The 19,234-nt window shown below is 37.6% G+C and overlaps 1 protein-coding gene and 1 pseudogene across 6 annotated transcripts in view; one reads left to right on the plus strand and one right to left on the minus strand.

The window, feature by feature from the left end:
- The window catches only part of HORMAD2 (HORMA domain containing 2), a 90,246-nt gene that overhangs the window by 16,554 nt on the left and 54,458 nt on the right, over positions 1-19,234 (minus strand). The window lies entirely within an intron of this gene.
- Positions 3,649-17,577, plus strand: LOC144331566 (small ribosomal subunit protein eS1 pseudogene; annotated as a pseudogene).

A 19,234-nucleotide genomic window follows, 5' to 3' on the forward strand; every position in this document is an offset into this window, starting at 1 on the left:
TTTCAAAAGCTTTACTATTTACTTAAAATCAGGGCTGCCAGGCGTTGCTCAACCCCAGGGGGTGCCATTCACATTTCTGTCTATGTTTTAGGTATCCCTGGAATTATGCAGTGCACAATCAGCACAGTCAGTCATGCATGGCAACCCTGATAGGGCAAACATTCCATTTTCAACTAACACTTTTTAAATTAACCTATCACTAAGTTTTTACTTGAAATACAGGGTATTCCTTTTGGCTAATATTTCCTATGAAAGATAAACCAAACATTTGGAATATACAAATATGTTTTCTTAAAAACTCAAGGTTGTTAAATACAAACTGCAGCAAAGCTATGCTACAGAATATGGCTAGATTATATACCTAAAGTATGACATAATATACATATTTTCCAACCTATAAATATTTTCCATGATGTGGTAGGACTTCTCAGTTTCACATTAAGCACTATTTACTTAGAAATGTAGGGCTATTTCGAATCTAGCTGGGCCAGAGAGCAGAGTGGAACAGTATTATGGCAGGGCATATGGTACGTTTTTATTCTGAGGGCTTTCAAAATTCGATGATTAAAAGTTGAAACTCTCTGCCTTATTTAGAAGAGCTTTTCTAATTTTTCCCCATTGTCTCTCATTTCACTGGCATTATCTAATTCAGCGAAGCTACAGATGTCCACCAATTTAAAAAACATGACAGTAGTTCACATAAAAGAATTTTTAAATGAGATGTGAAACTGATTTTTGTGACTAAAGTTTTACCACTACAGGGTCAGACGCGGTGGCTCATGCCTGTAATCCCAGCACTTTTGGATGCCAAATTGGGCAGACTGCTTGAGCTCAGGAGTTTGAGATCAACCTGGGCAACATGGTGAAACCCCATCTCTACCAAAAATACAAATATTAGCCAGGAGTGGTGGCATGCACTGTAGTTCCAGCTCCTTGGAAGCCTGAGGTGGGAGGATCGCAGGAGCCCAGAGAGTCAAAGCCGCAGTGACCTGTGGATGGCATTCTAGCCTGGGTGACAGAGCAAGCCCCTGGAAAGAAAGAAAGAAAGAAAGAGAAAGAGAGAAGGGGTGGGAGAGAGAGAGAGAGAGAGAGACAGGCAGGGAGGGAGGGAAGGAGGCAGGGAGGGAGGGAAGGAAGGGAAGAAGGGAGGGAGGGAAGGAAGGGAGGGAAGGAGACAGGGAGGGAGGGCAGGAGGGGAGGGGAGGGAGGAAGGAAGGAAGGAAAAGGAAAAGGAGAGGAAATTAAGAAAGAAAGAAAAAGAAAGAAAGAAAGAGAAAGAAAAAGAAAGAGAGAGAGCGAGCAAGCGAGCAAGCTATACCACTATAGTTCATAATTCCTGGTTTTAATAATCCTGATTAGGAAGGGTCTAACCAAGTGAAATCAAGAAATATTTGTCATCCTTAGATATGGCTGTGTTTTATTCTCTTCTTTATGCTTTGTATAGTTGTTAATTATGTAGGAACCAAACTTTTAAGTTTTTTTTTTTTTTTTAACTTTGTGGATATGAAGCTAACTCTTGGTGATTTTTAGAAGTTACTCACATTTTCCTCTTTTGTGGAAATATTTACACTGGGGATTTCCACTGAGAGAATTGAGGGAGCTCTTTTATTTTTATTTTTATTTTTTTTGGATATAGCAACTGAGGCCATATTTCTATTAATGCCTCATTTTTTTTCCTTTGCCCTACTCTAGGAGAGTGTTTATACACTTAAGAATTAAATCTAACAGGTTCACATGGAATATTACATATGTATTAATATATGTAAAATAAGATCATGTGTTTGAAAATGTTTGGTACAATATCTGGTACATGTTAATAATTCAATACAAATTGGTTGTATTTAGTTGAACATTACCCAGTTTTGGTGAAAATGTGATTGCTATAAATGAAATGTGCTCTAAACTGGCATGGTGAATTTTTTTAAAAAATCTAATTTCTTTTAGGTTATGAGAAGTATAAGGGATCTCTGAGTGATAAGTGAAATTACATATTCAATACCAAAGTCTTTCACTTCAAATTTCAGCTACAAACTTCTAGTGTTCCCATAAATGCAACAGTGGAAAATAAATATGCTTGAACATGCTTGACTTACAATGAAGAAGAAAAAGAGGATCATAGAAGCTAGGGACACTGAAAACTGAAATGCATACAAGCCAAGACATCCTCTTAAATCCCACCCAAGAAGCAATGAATAGCTTGAAAAAGTATTCGTCTGACTTTTTTTATGGTATAGTGCATAGACTAAGAACCAGGGGGCTGGGTTCCATCACCAACTTGCAAGTTTCCATCACTGTAAAAAAAAAAAAAAAAGGGAGGGGGATAATATTTGCCATGTACCAAACAGGGATGCTTTGAGGATTAGTGACATAATGTCTGTAAAGAGGCTGGAGTTCCTTGGAAAAAAGACACTACATAAATATAAAGTAGTATTAATATTTAGGCTTAGTCCACAATGTGAGACCTGGTTTCTTTGGCTCATGAGGTCATCAGCAGTTTTGTAAAATGTGCTCAAACACCCACAGAGGAGCTTTGTTAGCCTCCCTGTAAGTGGACTGTAAAGCTAATCTGACCCACCTGGTTGGAGAAGTCACAGAGGCTGTTTTCCCTTTCGTGGTCCCCAAGAGGATACAGATGGAGAGTGCTGACTCCTAAAGGAGTGAGATGTGGCCAAGAGAGCACTTCAACAGCATCTAGGGCTTCCAAGGAATGTAGTGGGAGTTTGGGTATATTTTGGCTTAGAATTAAACAAAAGTCCAATAATAACATATCTTAATTTAGAAAAAAAGCTATATTTGCCTCTCAGACAATTTAGAGTAACAGTAGGAATGAAAAAACTACTTCTTGGAATGGTTAGTTTATATCTTGAAGAGGTTTGGAGGCAAACTTGAATATTTTTGTCCTGGGAAAGTTGTAGTCTGCAGGCGTTTAGTCTCTCTGATGACAACGCCCTGACTCTTCGTCAGGGCTTTTATTGCCATGAAAAGATTATCAAGGACAATCTTGCAGAGGTTTTAGTTCTAAAGTTTTAAGGGACAATCAATTCAATGTAGACACTGCCTTGCAAAATCTTGTAGTATGACTGAATGACAGTAATGTTATTGTGACTAAATATTTGCATTTCTCAGTTTTAAAAGATACAATTAATTTTGATCCAAGAACCTCTGGCGTCAGAAACTACCCTGTTCAAAATGTAAGGTTCATGAACTTATTAACCATTAGCACTCAATAGTGATTCTGAGACTATGTCCATAATACCAAAGCATTTGAACAAAAGATGAAAAAATGTGAAGGAATCTTTCTTTTTTATCTGGTTGTTTTGTTTCTACATTCATTTAGGGTAGGTGTTCTTTCAAAAATGATTTGGCTCCTGGTCCACTGATTGCTACAGTATTTAAGGCAGATAGATACTAATAATATACACTTTTTTGGGTCAAAGGGAACAGAAATGTTATAGCCTTCTCAACTCATAGTGAAAGCTACACTAAGTAGGAAGCATTTTCTAAATAAAATATGGTCTTACTTCTTCCTTTTCCCAATCCTTGAGAAACAGCTCAATCCTAAAGCCAACGTCAGGTGGGGCAGAGCAAGCTAAACATCCATATTAGAGCCTGTGCAGGGTGAGGAGGGCAACCATGTGGAGGGCGAGCATGACTTGGGGAGTCAGTGCTGAATGGAGTAAAGAGGGCATCACAAGTGTGGGTGACCCACAGTGGGAGTGCCAGAGTTAGAGCCTGAGCAGGGTAAGGAGGGCCATCTACATGTAGGAAAAGACCCAAGGCACAGTGTCAAAGCCCAAGTCGGGTAGGAGGCAGTCTGGGGAGTAGAGTCAACAGTCCTAGAGGTGTGATATGGATGTCTATATGTAAGGTGGCAAAGATGGGAGTTTGGTTACATTTGAGGGAACTGATCAAATAAATAAGCTAATGATAACAGCAGCCAGTTCTCTCACTGATGGAGAAAAATTACAAATATAGAAAGTGATAAAGCTAGAATGAACTCTACAGTATTGGACTGGCATTGATGGTATAGGTGTGAAATCATGGGTTTTCATGTAGATACATAAATATAGATGTGTGTGTGTGTGTGTACATACATATATTCCCTAGTTCTATCCACTGACAGAAATCACATTGTGGCTACTAGAAGGAACCACTGAAAAACCAGGGATCCTTGAAGAAATGGCTGATTCCAGGACTGGAACAGGGAAAACACAAGACGAGTCTGGAACAGCTTGTGACAGGATGTAAGGAAGTACTTAATTAGAGGGGCATGTCAAAGAACACAGGAGCCAATTTGAAGAGGCTCCCACTGGCAAAATCTTAGAGAATATGAGCATCAAAATAAATAATAAATTAGTAACAGATAAAATAAAGACCCATGAGTCCATACTGATATAAATAAGTGAATAAATGGGAAGTTTGATGAGGAGCAGGATAACTTACATAATTTCTAACTACTTTTCTATAAACTACTTATTAATTACAATGGGGAAAATGACTTTACAGCGGAGAAGGCTGACAGACACCACCTTAATCAAGTGACCAAATAAAACATAATTGATAATGGGACAAATCAAAATCATGTGTCAGTTGAAGGAAGTAAAGATTACTCAGCACCAATTCTGTGATATTCCTTCTTTCTTTCTTTTTTCTTTTTTTTTTTTTTTTATGAGCAAGGTCTCACTCTGTCACCCAGGCTGGAGTATAGTTGTGTGAACATAGCTCTCACTGCAACCTTAAAACTCTTGGGTTCAAGTGATCCTCTTGCCTCAGCCTCTGGAGTAACTAGGACTACAGGCGCGTGCCACCACACCCAGCTAACTTTTAAAAAAAGTTTTAAGAGATACGGGTCTTGCTGTGTGACCCAGGCTGTTCTTGAACTCCTGGCCTCAGATGATCCTTCTGCCTCGATATCCCAAAGTGCTGAGATGACAAGCGTAATCCACCATGCCCAGCCCTATGTTATTCTTTAAAAAGATGCATACCCTGAATCTAATCTTGAGGAAACATCAGACAAATGCAAATTGAAGGACATTCTAAAAAATAAGTGGCCTGTTCTATTAAGACATGTCAAAGTCATGAAAGTCAAGGAAGGACTGAGGACCTGTTCCAAGCTAAGGGAAGATAAGAAATTTAACTAAATGCAACACATGATTCTAACCTGGATCCTTTTGCCATAATGGATATTACTAGGACAATTGGAAAAACTTGAAAGGAATCTGAGGTTAGATGACAGTAACGAATCAAAGCTGATTTCTCAGTTTTGATGGTTATATTGTGAATATATAGGAGAATGTCCTTGCCTACAGGAATTGCATAGTACAGTATATGGGGTGATAAAGCAAATGGCTCAGAAAATAAAACATGATTTCTGTGTACTTGCAGCTTTTCTGTAAGCTTGAGATTATTTCAAAATAAAAATAAACTGATACAAAAATGTAGATTTCAGAAAAAAGTTTTTCCTGTCAATATCATACATATTTTAGTGACAAATATTGTGGAAACTGAAAACACTTATTCTTTTCTAACCTATCTAGTGACTATTCTGAAATGTGTCCATGTGTAAGTGAGGTGTCAAAAAGCTTAGTTTATTGTAGAAACAGAAAGAAGGCCGGAGAAAATAGAGAAGAGGAAGTAAGGGGAAATTGAAAGAAGGTAAGGTCAGAGCCTTGGGCTACAGCAGATCAGGTATGGCCTTAAAAGCCATAAACAGTGAAGTGACATGAACAGATTGACATCTTTAAAGATACGTTGTGTGAAATAAACTGTGCAAGCGCAAAAATGAAAGCAAGAAGACCACTGGAGAGGTACTGTTTGCTTGGGCCAGAGTGGTAGCAGTGAGATAGTGAGAAGTGGCCAGATTTGAAATATATTTTGAATGGAAAACTCACTAGACTCACTGATGGACTGGATATAGGTTATGAGGGAGAAGAACTAAGGGTGGCTTTTAGGTTTGGAGCAACTAAGTAAATGATAGTGTCATTTACTGAGATGGGAGAGACTGAGGAAGTGACTAATGATAGGAAAGTAATAAGAATTATGGCGTGAATAGTAAAGTGGTGGTGATAAAAGCTTGATTAAAGTGGGTTAAAGAGAACAGAAAGCAGGGAATTGGACACAGGAAGCATAGACAATTCTCTTGCAAAATGGATATGAGTTGGGCCAATGGAAAGAAAGGCATTCTGGACAAGAGAAAATACACTTGTTAAGATACAGAGGAAGAAATGAACTTGTCCAGTTCTCGTGACAATGAGAAAACTGACCTAACTCAAGGAAGGGGAACATGTTGAGTAATAAGACAGATAAGGTGGAGCCAGGCTACAAGCAGCCCGAAAGCCAGGAAAAGGTGTTTAGACTTGATGTCGGAAATAGGACTCATGAGATATTTTTGATTAGGGAAATGATATGAGGAAAGTTATATTTAAATAAGATTAGATGGCAGTGGTATCTAGGCTAGAGCAGGAGGCTGTGGGAGAGCCTGGAGGCTGTGGTAGTAATTCAAATAGGAAAGGATGAAAGTCTGGACTTGAGTTTTAGCAGTAAGAACAGACTGGAAAGGGAAGGCTTAGGGGAATTCTGATACTTGACTAAATGAGGATAATGCAGGAGAATGATTTCAAGATTCTGAACTTAAGACACTGAGGTAAAGGTGATGCTGAGAAGGAAGGAAACTGGGTAGAGAAACTTGTTCTATGTGTGGAAAGAGGAAGGCAGTGGTGAATAAAAAGATGAGCATACTGGATTTGACATGACAGTGTTAACTTAAAGTACAAATGCCCAATAGAAGGTTAAATATATAGAACTGGAGCTCTTGGGGATGATCAGGGCTCTAGATAACACATATGGAAGTTGACAGCATACATGTGATGCTTGAAACCCTGAGAATGGATGAACCTTCCAAAGGAAAGCATATAGAGCTGGAAGAGCATATGGTCAAAGATCTTGGGAGATGTTTGGGGATGCCCACAATTAGAGGTGGAAGAAGGAACAAAAGCAAAAGAGGGAAGTGGATGGAAAAAGAATGAGAACAGATGGACAAAGAATGAGAAGTGTATCATAGAAATAAGAAGGACTGTTTTAAAATGAGTATATCATCAATATAAAAAAAGATCAAGGTTGGGTGTGATGGTTCACACTTGTAATCTCAACATTTTGAGAGGCTGAGGTGAGAAGATTGCTTGAGCCCAGGGGTTCAAGACCAGCCTGGGCAACATAGCAAGGCCTAGTCTCTATAAAATTTTTTAAACATAATTAGTCATGCGTGGTGGTACACAAATGTAGTCCCAGCTTCCTGGGAGGCTGAGTCAGGAGGATTGCTTGGGCCTAGGAGTTGAAGTCCATCCTAAGCAATAAAGCAAGAACGCTATTTCTACAAAAAATCATTAGCCAGGCATGGTGGCACACACCTGGGTCCCAGCTACTTGGGAGGCTGAGACAGTAGGATTGCTTGAGCCCAGGAGTTCAAAGCTGCAGTGAGCTATGATTGTACCACTGCACTCCAGCCTGGGCAACAGAGCAAGACTGTCTCTAAAAACTAAAATAAAAATTGATCAAGAAGAATGAAAAAGGAACAGAGACTGTGAGATCTACTAATTAGGAAGTCATTGTTTATTTTGAAGAGAGTAGTTGGGGAAGTGAAGGTGGGAGAAGAAGCCAGCTTCCTGCATGGAAAAACCGGTAAGGAGGGGTACAGCAAATAGAAAGCATCTTGTGAGAAATTTGGTAAGGAAAGAAGCAAAAGGTAACTAGAAGTGTCATCAGGATTATCTGAAGGCTTTTTTTCTACCTTATGTTTAGACCAGCTTCATTCAAATTTTTCTCCTCTCCTATTCTGAGAATTTCAAAGTCTTAATTGTGAACAAAGTCAGGATAATGACACAAAGCATCCAAAACCAAGTGGAAGAATTTGATCTCTCTGTGTGTTCTTATCAATTCCTATGAAAGTATGTCATCTTTCAAACTATCTTTTATTAATACTTTTTCCCAAAGTGCAGGAATTACAGATGTGAGCCACTGTGCCCAGCCCATTAATACATATTTTCTTGTGATATGTCTTCAAATTCTTGATATTTTTAAAAAGGGAGTTGTTTGTCTTATTATTATGTTGTAAATGTTTTTTAAATATAGTCTAAATACAAGTTCTTTGTCAGATGTAGGTATTAAGAATATTTTTTTCCCAGTTTTTGGCTTGCCTTTTCATTTTCTTAATAATGCCTTTGGGAGATAAGTTTTTTTATTTTGATAAAGTCCAGCTTGTCAGTATTTTTTTCTTTCATGGTTAGTACTTTTAGGGAACTGCCTAAGAAGTTTTTCCCAAAAGTTTTATCTCATGTTTCCTTCCAGAAGTTTTATAATTTTAGCTCTTATGTGTAGGTCTTTAATCTAGTTATAGTCAATCTTGTGTACAATGTGAGGTAAGGATTGAAGTTCATTTTTTTTTCATATGACTATCCAGTTGTTCCAGTACTATTAGTTTTAAAAAAACTACCTTTTACCTTGGTACCTTTATAAAAAATTATTGACTATATGTGTGTGGGTCTACTTCTGAACTCTCCGTTCTGTTCCATTGATCTGTATGTCTATCCTTAGCATAATATCACCTTATCTTGTTTGCTGTACTTTTATAGTCTTGAAATCTGATAAAGTTCTCTTTGTTCTTTTTCAAAAATTTTATGACTTTTATAGTTTCATTCAATTTCCACTTAAATTTTAGAATCAACTTGTCAATTTCTACAAAAACAAAAAAAAAGGCTATAAAGTTTTGACTGTGATTGCATTGAATGTATAGATCAATTTGGGGAAAATTAGCATCTTACTTGAGTCTTCCAATCCATGAATATGGTACATATCTGCATTTACTTAGGTCTTCATTAATTTCTCTCAGCAACATTTTGTAATTTTCATTGTACACATCTCATATGTCTTATTAATTTAGCCCTAAATATTTCATAAATTTTTACAGTATTATAAATGGTATTTAGAAATTTCATATCCAGTTTTTCATTGATAATAGAAATACAATAAATTTCTATGTATTAATCTGTGACCTTGCTAAATTCATGTATTATATATTAGTTCTGGTGGTGTCTTTCTTGCAGATTTCTTAGGATTTTCTATTATACAATCATGTCATTCTTAAAAAAGTTTAACTTTTACTTCTTCCTTTCCAATCTATATACCTTTATTTCTTATTCCTACCTTAATTAGCTGGTAGGACCCCTAGTATAATGTTGACTATAAACGGCAAGAGTCTTATTCCCTGTCTTAGGTGCAAAGTGTTTAATCTTTCACCATTAAGTACAGTAATGTCACCTTTAGGTTATTTGTAAATGTCTTTTATAAAGTTGAGGAAGTTCCTTTACACTCCTTGTTTTCTTGAAGTTTTCATTTTTTCTTTTCTTTTCTTTTTTTGAGACAGAGTCTTGCTCTGTCACCAGGCTGGAGTGCAGTGGCACGATCTTGGCTCACTGCAAACTCTGCCTCCTGGGTTTAAATGATTCCCCTGCCTCAGCCTCCCAAGCAGCTGGGACTACAGGCACGCGCCCCCAGGCACAGCTAATTTTTTTTTTTTTTTTTCTATTTTAGTAGAGACGGGGTTTCACCATGTTGATCAGGATAGTTTCAATCTCCTGACCTCGTCATCTGCCTGCCTTGGCCTCCCAAAGTGTTGGGATTACAGTCGTGAGCCCCTGTGCCTGGCCAAAGTTTTCATTTTTTTCAAGTCACAAATGGATGTTGAATTTTGTTGAATACTTTTTCTGCATCTGTAGAGATGATCGTGTGGTTCTTCTCCTTCATGGGGAATTACATGGGTTAATTTTCAAATTTTAAACCAACCATGCATTCCTGGGATAAACCACATTAGTCATGACACATTATCCTTTCCATATATTGCTGGATTCAATTTTCTACTATTTCGTCAAGGACATTTGCAACTATAGTCATGAGAGATATTGTGGTTCATAGTTTTGTTTTCTTGGAATGTCTTCAGTTTTAGTATCAGGATAATTCTGGCCTCATAAAATGAGTTGTGAAGACTTCTCCTCTATATTCTTAAAGACTTTGTTCAAAATTAGTATTATTTCTTCCTTATTTGATATAATTCATCAGTTTGTAACATTTACAGACATTATCATTTAAAATCCCACCAAATTTCTGGAATTTCAATTACACATAGCTTAGACTGTTTGATGTTGTCCTGTAAGTCACCGAGGCCCCATTCTTTTCATTTTGTTTTTTCATTATGTTTTAATTTGAATAACTTCTATATTCTACTTCAAGTTCACTGATCTTTTTTTTTTTTTAATAACTTCTAATCTGCTGTTAAACCCATCCAGTGATATTTTAAAATTTCAGATATGGTATTTTTCAGCCCTAGGGTCTATTTGGACCTTTTCAAAAACTCCTTCCATTTTTCTCATTATATTTACATATTCCTTTAAATATTTGAGCATATTTATAATAGCTTTTCCCCTTTTATTTTATTGAGGTATAATTTACATGCAGTAAAATTGTTCTTTTTAGTGTACAGTTCTGTGAGTTTTGACAAATGTATACACAATAAAACTATAAACCAGTTTCATCAGCCCCAAAACTCCTCCATGTCCCTTTGTAGTTAAACCTCACTCTCAGCCCTGGCAACTACTGATTTTTTTCTGTCCCTATAGTTTTGCCTTTGCCAGAATATTGTGTAAGAGATCAATTTCCCACATGTCGGTGTGAGGAGCTCCACGGAACAGCTCTCCAGCAAAACTGCTAAAAACTGTTTTTAAAAATTGAAGTCTCTGTTATACCTAAAGGCATACAGTAATTGAAGAAGCCTCTGTTCAAGAATATCTTCTAAAATTTGCCAAGAACAACAAAAGTTGGTGGTATTCGAACCAAAACCATTCCCTCCACCCTCCCAGCTCAGTTACATTCCACTCCATTCCATTATAGATTGGGATAGCCAAGAACACAAGCCTCCCTCTCTCCCAAGCTCCCACTCTGAGGGCTATCTTCATGGGAGGGAAAGAACATTAGTATTTTTCTTCTTGCCTCCAACTATTGCTAAATTCTATGTGAGTATGGCCATGAGGTGGGGGCTCATGGTGAGATGGAAGTTCTGCCTAGGGTACAGTACCACTGAGAATGCTGAGGTCTCAATCACCCTTGCCCTGACTTATAAGGCAGTGGTTCTATGCTGGGAGAGGCAAGCTGAGAAGATCTGAGTCTACTGTCCCCCCTCCACTTGGCATTCAGCTCCTAAAGCTGAGTGTCACTCAGAGACAAGCACACCATGTCTCCATACCTAGCTCCAGAGCTGTGGCTCAGACATTTTTCCAAGGAAAAAAAATCAGTAGTGCATAAAATAGATAGCTCCTAATCTCTTTCCAAAGACAGTGACTTTATTGCAACAGAGCATGGAGAAGTTCAAGGATAAGGACATGCTCAAATACAATGGAGGTTGTATCAAAAAGCAATTGGAAGGAGATTGGTAGATTCATTAGAGATATTTGCTAAACTGTAGGCTGGCTAGTTTTCAGGAGAGAATCAGGCAATAGATAACTGAGAGAAGTCCTCCTGTGGTCAGAACAAATTACAAACACTGGAACCTCAGTAACTATCCCTTTAAAGAAGTCCAAATTTGATTGGATTAAACTGTAGAGTAATATATGCCTGGGACACTGATGAAAATAATGGAGTGATCACCAGCAATTAGTTGTGTTTAATAACTGGGAAGGGAAAGAATTGGCCGAAGAAAGCCCAGATGAAACCGCTGTATTAGGCTGTTCTTGTGTTTGTACAAAGAAATATCTGAGGGTGGGTAATTTATAAGAAAAGAGGTTTAATTGGCTCATGGTTATGTAGGCTGTACAGAAAGCATAGCACCGGCATCAGCTTCTGGTGAGGGTCTCAGAAAGTTTACAATCATGGCAGAAGGCGAAGGGGGAGCAGGGGTGTCTCACATGGCAAGAGTGGGAGCAAGAGAGAGCACAGAGGTGCCACACACTTTTAAACAACCAGATCTTGCAAGAACTCACCATTACAAGGACAGCACAAAACCATGAGGGATCCGCCCCCATGACCCAAACACCTCCCACCAGGCCCCACCTCCAGTTACATTTCAACATGAGGATTGGGCAGGACAAATATACAAGGCATATCAACCACCATTATCCCAGGGTGACCTAAGGATGCACTTCTGAGTAGCAAAAAGATCCACAAATAGACGTATCATAGTAAAAATGCTGAAAACCAAAGACAAGGAGAAAATCTTGAAAACAACGAGAGAAAAAATGACTCATTACTAACAAGGGAACCTCAATAAGGCAAACAGCTGACCTCTCAGCAGGAACAATGGAGGCCAGTTAGGTATTGAGACAACATACTCAAAGAGCTCAAAGAAAAAAAAAACTGTCAGCCAAGAATTCTTTATTCAGCAAAGCTATCTTTAAAAAACAAAGGTAAGATAAAAACACTCCCAGATAAACAAAAACTGAGAGAATTTTGCTAGCAGATTCATCTTACAGGAAATACTAAAGAAAATTATTCAGGCTGAAAATTATCACAACACATACAATAATTCAAACTGACATGAGAAAACAAAGAGCATCAGTAAAGGTGCTCTTATAATGCAATTATAAAAGGCAATGTGAATGCACATTTTTCTCCTTTCTTCTCTTAAATGAACTAAATTTTATATAATAAGTTGTGTAAAATAACATGCATATGGTATATGCTTGACCTAAAACTTAAACAAATGTAGTATATTTGCCAATAATAGCACAAAGAAGGTGAGTAGGAGAAAAGCTGTTTGGGCAAGGAAATAGCTACAGATGATAAAGTACCAATTAAACAATAATTGTTGATCTTGTGTCATTAATAGATGTAATACACATAAAAATAATATCAAAAAGGGAGAAAAGAGACTATATAAGGGTAACATTGCCATGTCTCACTGGAATTAAGCTAGTATAAACCTGAAACTGATTCTGATAAGTTAGGATGTGCATGATAAACCCTAGTGCAACTACTAAAGAAATTCAAAAAAATAGTGAAAAAAGATTAAAATGCTTCATTCACTCAGTGCAAGGAAAACAAGTCAAAGAGGAATAGAGGTACAATAAAAAGACATAAGACACATAGAAATAAAAAGTAAAATGACTGTCATAAACCAAATATATCAATAGTAACATTAAACATGAATGAATTAAACCAATCAAAAGGCAGAGGTTGTAACTGGAGCTAATGAGGGGCATCTGGGGATAATAAAAGGTTCAACCTGTCAAGAAAACAAAATAAATATAAATATATGCACCTAATGTTAGAACACAAAAAATATGAAGAAAAACTGATCAAGGAAGAAACAGACAATTCAGCAATACCAGCTTCAGACTTCAATACCTGAACTTCAGTAATGAATAGGACAATTAGGCAGAATATCTGAACGACAGTCTAAACTAACTAGACCTAACAGATATATATAGAACACTATACCCAGTAACAGCAGAATATACAATCTTCTCAAGTGCACATATTTACGTTTTTTTGAGTCAAGGAGACGGGGTCTCACTCTGCTGCACAGGCTGGAGAGAAGTGGAGTGATCACAACTCACTGCAACCTTTACCTCCCAGGCTCAAGCAATCTTCCCAGCTCAGCCTCTCAAGTAGATAGGACCACGGGCACCATGCCATCACATCTGGCTGGTTTTTGTTGGTTGGTTGGTTGTTTTTGTTGTTTTTGTTTTTGTTGTTGTTGTTGTTGTTGTTTTGTAGAGACTGGGTCTCACTATGTTGCTCAGGCTAGTCTCTCAAACTCCTCACCTCAAGCCATTCTCCTGCCTCAGCCTCTCAAAGTGCTAGGATCACAGGTAAGAGCTATTGCACCCAGCCTGTAAATCATATGTTAAGGCACAAAACAAACCTCAACAAATATAAAAGGATAGAAATAATAAAAAGTATGTTCGACTATGTGCAGTGGCTCACGCTTGTAATCTCAGCACTTTGGAAGGCCAAGGCGGGCAGATCACAAGGTCAGGAGTTCGACACCAGCCTGACCAATATGGTGAAACCCTGTCTCTATTAAAAATACAAAAAACTTAGCCAGGCATGGTGGCACATGCCTGTAATCCCAGCTACTTGGGAGGCTGAGGCAGGAGAATTGCTTGAACTCAGGAGGCGGAGGTTGCAGTGAGCTGAGATCGCACCAAGGCACTCCAGCCTGAGTTACAGAGCAAGACTCCATTTCAAAAAAAAAGGCATGTTCTCTGACCTCACTGGAATGAAACTAGAAACTAATGGGAAACTCAAACGTATGTGGAAGGGGGTGAGGGATAAAAGACTACAAATTGAGTGCAGTGTATACTGCTCAGGTGATGGGTGCACCAAAATCTCACAAATCATAACTAAAGAACTTACTCATGTAACTAAACACCACCTGTTCCCTGATAACCTATGGAAATAAAAATATTAAATTAGAAAAAGTATGTGGAAATTAAACAACATACTCCTAATAACCAATGGATCAAAGAATAAATCAAAAGGGAAATCAGACGTGACTCATGCCTGTAATCCCAGCACTTTGGGAGGCTGAGGCGGGTGGGTCACTTGAAGTCAGGAGTTTGAGACCAGCCTGGCCAACATGGTGAAACCCCGTCTTTACCTAAAAATACAAAAATTAGCCGGGCGTGTTGGTGCATGCCTGTAATCCCAGCTACTCAGGAGGCTGAGGCAGGAGAATCGCTTGAACCCAGGAGGCAGAGGTTGCAGTGAGCCAAGGTCATTCCACTGCACTCCAGCCTGGGTGACAGAGAGAGAGATACCATGTCAAAAAAATAAAGGGGAAATCAGAAAATACTTCAAGATAAATGAAAATGAAGATACAACATAACAAAACATAACACTGCTAAAGCATTGCTTAGAGGAAAATTTACAACTGTAAATGCCTATATTAAGAAAGGAGATCTCAAATAACCTAACTTTCCACCTTAAGACACTGGAAAAAGTGCAAACTAAACCTAAAGCAAGCACAGGAAGGAAATAATAAAGATTAGTGTAGACATTTATGAAATGGAGAATTAAAAAATAGTGAAAATCAGTGAATCCAAAGGCTGATTCTTTGAAAGATCAACAAAACTGACAAACCTTTAGCCAGCTTGACCAAGTAAATAAAAGACTAAAATTACTAGAATTGAAAATAAAAGACCAGACATTACTGCTGACCTTACAGAAATAAAAAGCATTATAAAGGAATACTATGAACAACAATATGTCAGTAAATTAGATAACTTAGATGAAATGGAAATTGCCTAAATTACACAAAATACCAAAACCAACTCAAGAAGAAATTGAAAATATGCATATATCTATAACAAATGAAGACCTTGAATTAACAATTTTTAAAACTATCCACAAAAAGAAAAGCCCAGTCACAGATAGCGTCACCACTAAACTCTACCAAACATTTAAAGAAGAATTAATATCAACTCTTCACAAACTCTTCCAAAAAGTAGAAGATAAGTAAAAACTTTTCATATCATTTCTCTCATGCATGCTTTTTTTTTTTTTTTTTGACAGAGTCTCACTTTGTTGCCCAGGCTGGAGTGCACTGGTGCTATCTCAGCTCATTGCAACCTCTGCTTCCCAGGGTCAAGCAATTCTCGTGCCTCAGCCTCCCGAGTAGTTGGGATTACAGGTGTGCACCACTGTGCAGGGCTAATTCAACTCATTTTTATGAAGCCAGTGTTATCCTGATACCAAAACCAAAGGCAACATAAGAAAACTACAGATCAATATCTCTCATGCATTAGACACAAAAATCCTCAACAAAATACTAGCAAAACATCTAGCAATATAAATATACACACACACACAGATACACACACACACAGTGATAAAGAGGGGTCTATCTCAGGAATGTAAGCTTGGGTTAATATCTGAAAATCAGCTAATGTAATACATTATATCAAAAGAATACAAAGCAAAAATCACATGATCATTTCAAGAGATGCAGGAAAAGCATTTGACAAAATCCAACACCCTTCCATGATTAAAAAAACACTCAGGAGACTAAGAACGGAACTTCTTCAACATAACAAAGGGCACCTAAAACAAAAACCCATACCTAATGGTGAAAAATTAGATGCTTCTCTAAGATTAGAAACAAGACAAGGATGTCTCTTCACTTCTATTCAACATTGTAATGGAGGTTCTAGCCAGGGCAATTAGATAAGAAAAGGAAATAAAAGGCATCCAGATTAGAAAGGAAGAACTGAAACTATATCTATTTGCAGATGACATGCTTTTGTATATAGAAAATCCTCAGGAATCCTCTAAAAAAACTAGGATACAGAAAATAATCAGGAATCTTCTAAAAAAACAGAACTATTCAATGAGTTCAGCTAGCATATCAGTCAGGGTTCTCTAGAGAAACAGAACTAGTAGGATGAAAATATATATATACATATATATGTATGTAAAGAGAGAGAGAGACAGAGAGGTTATTTTTATATATAGTAGAGAGAGAGACAGAGAGGATAGATAGATAGACAGTGCAGTTTTTTAATATATATATATAAAATAAAATAAAATAAAAACATTTATTATAAAGAATTGGCTCATACAATCATGGAGGCTGGCAAGTCTAAAATCCCTCCCTCCCTCTCTCCCTCCTTTCCTTCCTTCCTTCCTTCCTTCCTTCCTTCCTTCCTTCCTTCCTTCCTTCCTTCCTTCCTTCCTTCCTTTCTTCCTGCCTTCCTGCCTTCCTGCCTTCCTGCCTTCCTGCCTTTTTAGAAACAAGGTCTTGCTCTGTAGCCCAGGTTGGAGTGCAGTGGTGTGATCAACAGCTCACTGCAGCCTCGACCTCCTGGGCTCAAATAGCTTGATCCATTTTCTAAGAAAGATTGCCATGATGTGAAAGCACCTGTTATGTTCAACATAACTATGGGAAAGACACTTGTCACCAGGACTCAAGGAATCAAAATTGCATCTGATGGCCTCAAGGATCATGTGTTTGAAGTGAGTTTGTCTGATGTGCAGAATGATGAAGTTGCATTTAGAAAATTCAAGCTGATCCTGAAGATGTTCAGGGCAAAAATGCCTGACTAAGGTCCATGGCATGGATCTTACCTGTGACAAAATGTGTTCCACAGTTAAAAAATAGCAGACCATGATTTAAGTTCACACTGATGTCAAGACTACCGATGATTATTTACTTTGTCTGTTTTGTGTTGATTTTACTAAAATATGCAACAATTATATATGGAAGACTTCTTACAATTAACACTAACAGGTCTGCCAAATCCAGAAGATGATGGAAATCATGACCTGAGAGGTGCAGACAAATGACTTGAAAGAAGTGGTCAATAAATTGATTCCAGACAGCACTGGAAAAGACATAGAAAAGGCTTGACTATTTATCCTCTCCATGATGTCTTCATTAGGAAAGTAAAAATGAAGAAGCCCAAGTTTGAATCGGGAAAACTCATGTAGCTTCATGATGAAAGTAGTAGTTTTGAAAAAGCTACCAAGGATGAGAAAGGTGCTAAAGTTGAATGAGCTGATAGATATGAACCATCAGTCCAAGAATCTGTTTAACATTCAGACTTTTAATAGTGTCAAATTAAAAGGCCTATTTGTGGTGGGGGCGGGGGGAAATAAATCACAATGTAAAGTGAAGAGGTCAGTCATAAAATTCATCATATTATATGACTTCATTTATATGAAATATCCCATAATAGGCAAATCTGGAGACAGAAAATAGATTAATGGTTATTTAGGACTGGGGGAGAGGAGAAATAAGACAGGGAGGTGAAAGCTAAAGAATATGAGTTTTTTTCAGGTGACAAAAATCTTCTAAAATTTTGACTGCAGTGATGGTTGCAAATCTCTGTGACTATACTAAATACCATTGAATTGTACATTTTAAATGAGTGAATTGCATGGTATATAAATTACATTTCAATAAAGCTATTAAAAACAGAAAAATGTTGTACAAATAGAATCATACAGTATGTAGTCTTTTGATTCTGGCTTCTTTCACTTATTAGAATGCATTTGCAACTCATCCATGTTGTTGTATGTTTCAGTAGTTTGTTCCTTTTTGTCTTTTTATCCATTCTCTAATTAAGAAACACCTGATTGTTTCCACACGTTGAAGATTATGAATAGAGTTGCTATAAACATTTGCATACATTTTTGTGTGTAAACATAGGCTGTCATTGCACTTGGTATAACAGCTGTTTCAAAGTCCTTATCTACTAATTTTATCATTGCTGAAATTTCTGGGCTTGTCTCTACTGACTGGTGTCCCGCAGGTTATGGATCAGTTTTCCTGCTGCTTTACATATCAATAAGAATGTTACATTGTTGAATGTTTGAATTTCGTTATCTTTCTTAAAAACTGTTTTGGCAGGCAGATAAGCTTGATCCTTTTGAGGCATGTTTTTAAACTTCATTAGATTAAATCTGGAGGCTTTTACTAAAAGTTTGGTTTAGCTCTACTGCTAACATGTAACCTTTCTGGAGTCTTTATTGCATGTTCTAAGTGTTCAAGAACGGCTCTCCATTTGACTGGTCATTATGTGAACATCTCCCAGCCCTGTGAGAGCTCTGGGAATTGTTCAGTTGCCAGTTTTCTTTGTCCAGCCTTGTGGAGTTTTGACCCACACCTGAAAAGCTGAATATTAAATCAAAGACTCAAGGAACCCCTATGTTGATTTCTGGATCTCCTTCTCTGTATAGCTCCCTGCCCTCTGATATTCTGTCTCCAACTGCCTCAGATTCCCCATACTCCAATCTTTTTCTTCAACCCAGCAAGACTGCCATGCTCTGCTTGGGTTCTCTCTCCCTGAATCGGTGGTCTGGAAAGTGCCTCCTAGCAGAAAGCCAGGGCAATTTTAAGACTTGTCTCACTTTTCTTCTGTCAAAGATCCTATTCCTGCGTGCCTGTTGTCTAATGTCCAAAAACAGTTGCTTCATATTTTGCCCAGTTTTCTAGTTGTTTACAGCAAGAGGGTAACACTTACATTACTCTTTCATGAGTGAAAGTGGAATTTGGTCATTCTAATATAGGGTTTTTACCTCTCTTCTGAGATTTTACACACTCTCCCCTACATGGGCGAATATATGATTTAACAGATTGAGTATGAGTTTTGGAGCCAGAGAGACCTAGATTGAAATATTGATTTTGATGCTCTCTAGTTGGGCAACCCTGGACATGCTACTTAATGTCTTTGAACTTCTGTTTCTTCAG

Source organism: Macaca mulatta, chromosome 10 (genome assembly GCF_049350105.2).
Source record: "Macaca mulatta isolate MMU2019108-1 chromosome 10, T2T-MMU8v2.0, whole genome shotgun sequence".
Taxonomy (NCBI): domain Eukaryota; kingdom Metazoa; phylum Chordata; class Mammalia; order Primates; family Cercopithecidae; genus Macaca; species Macaca mulatta.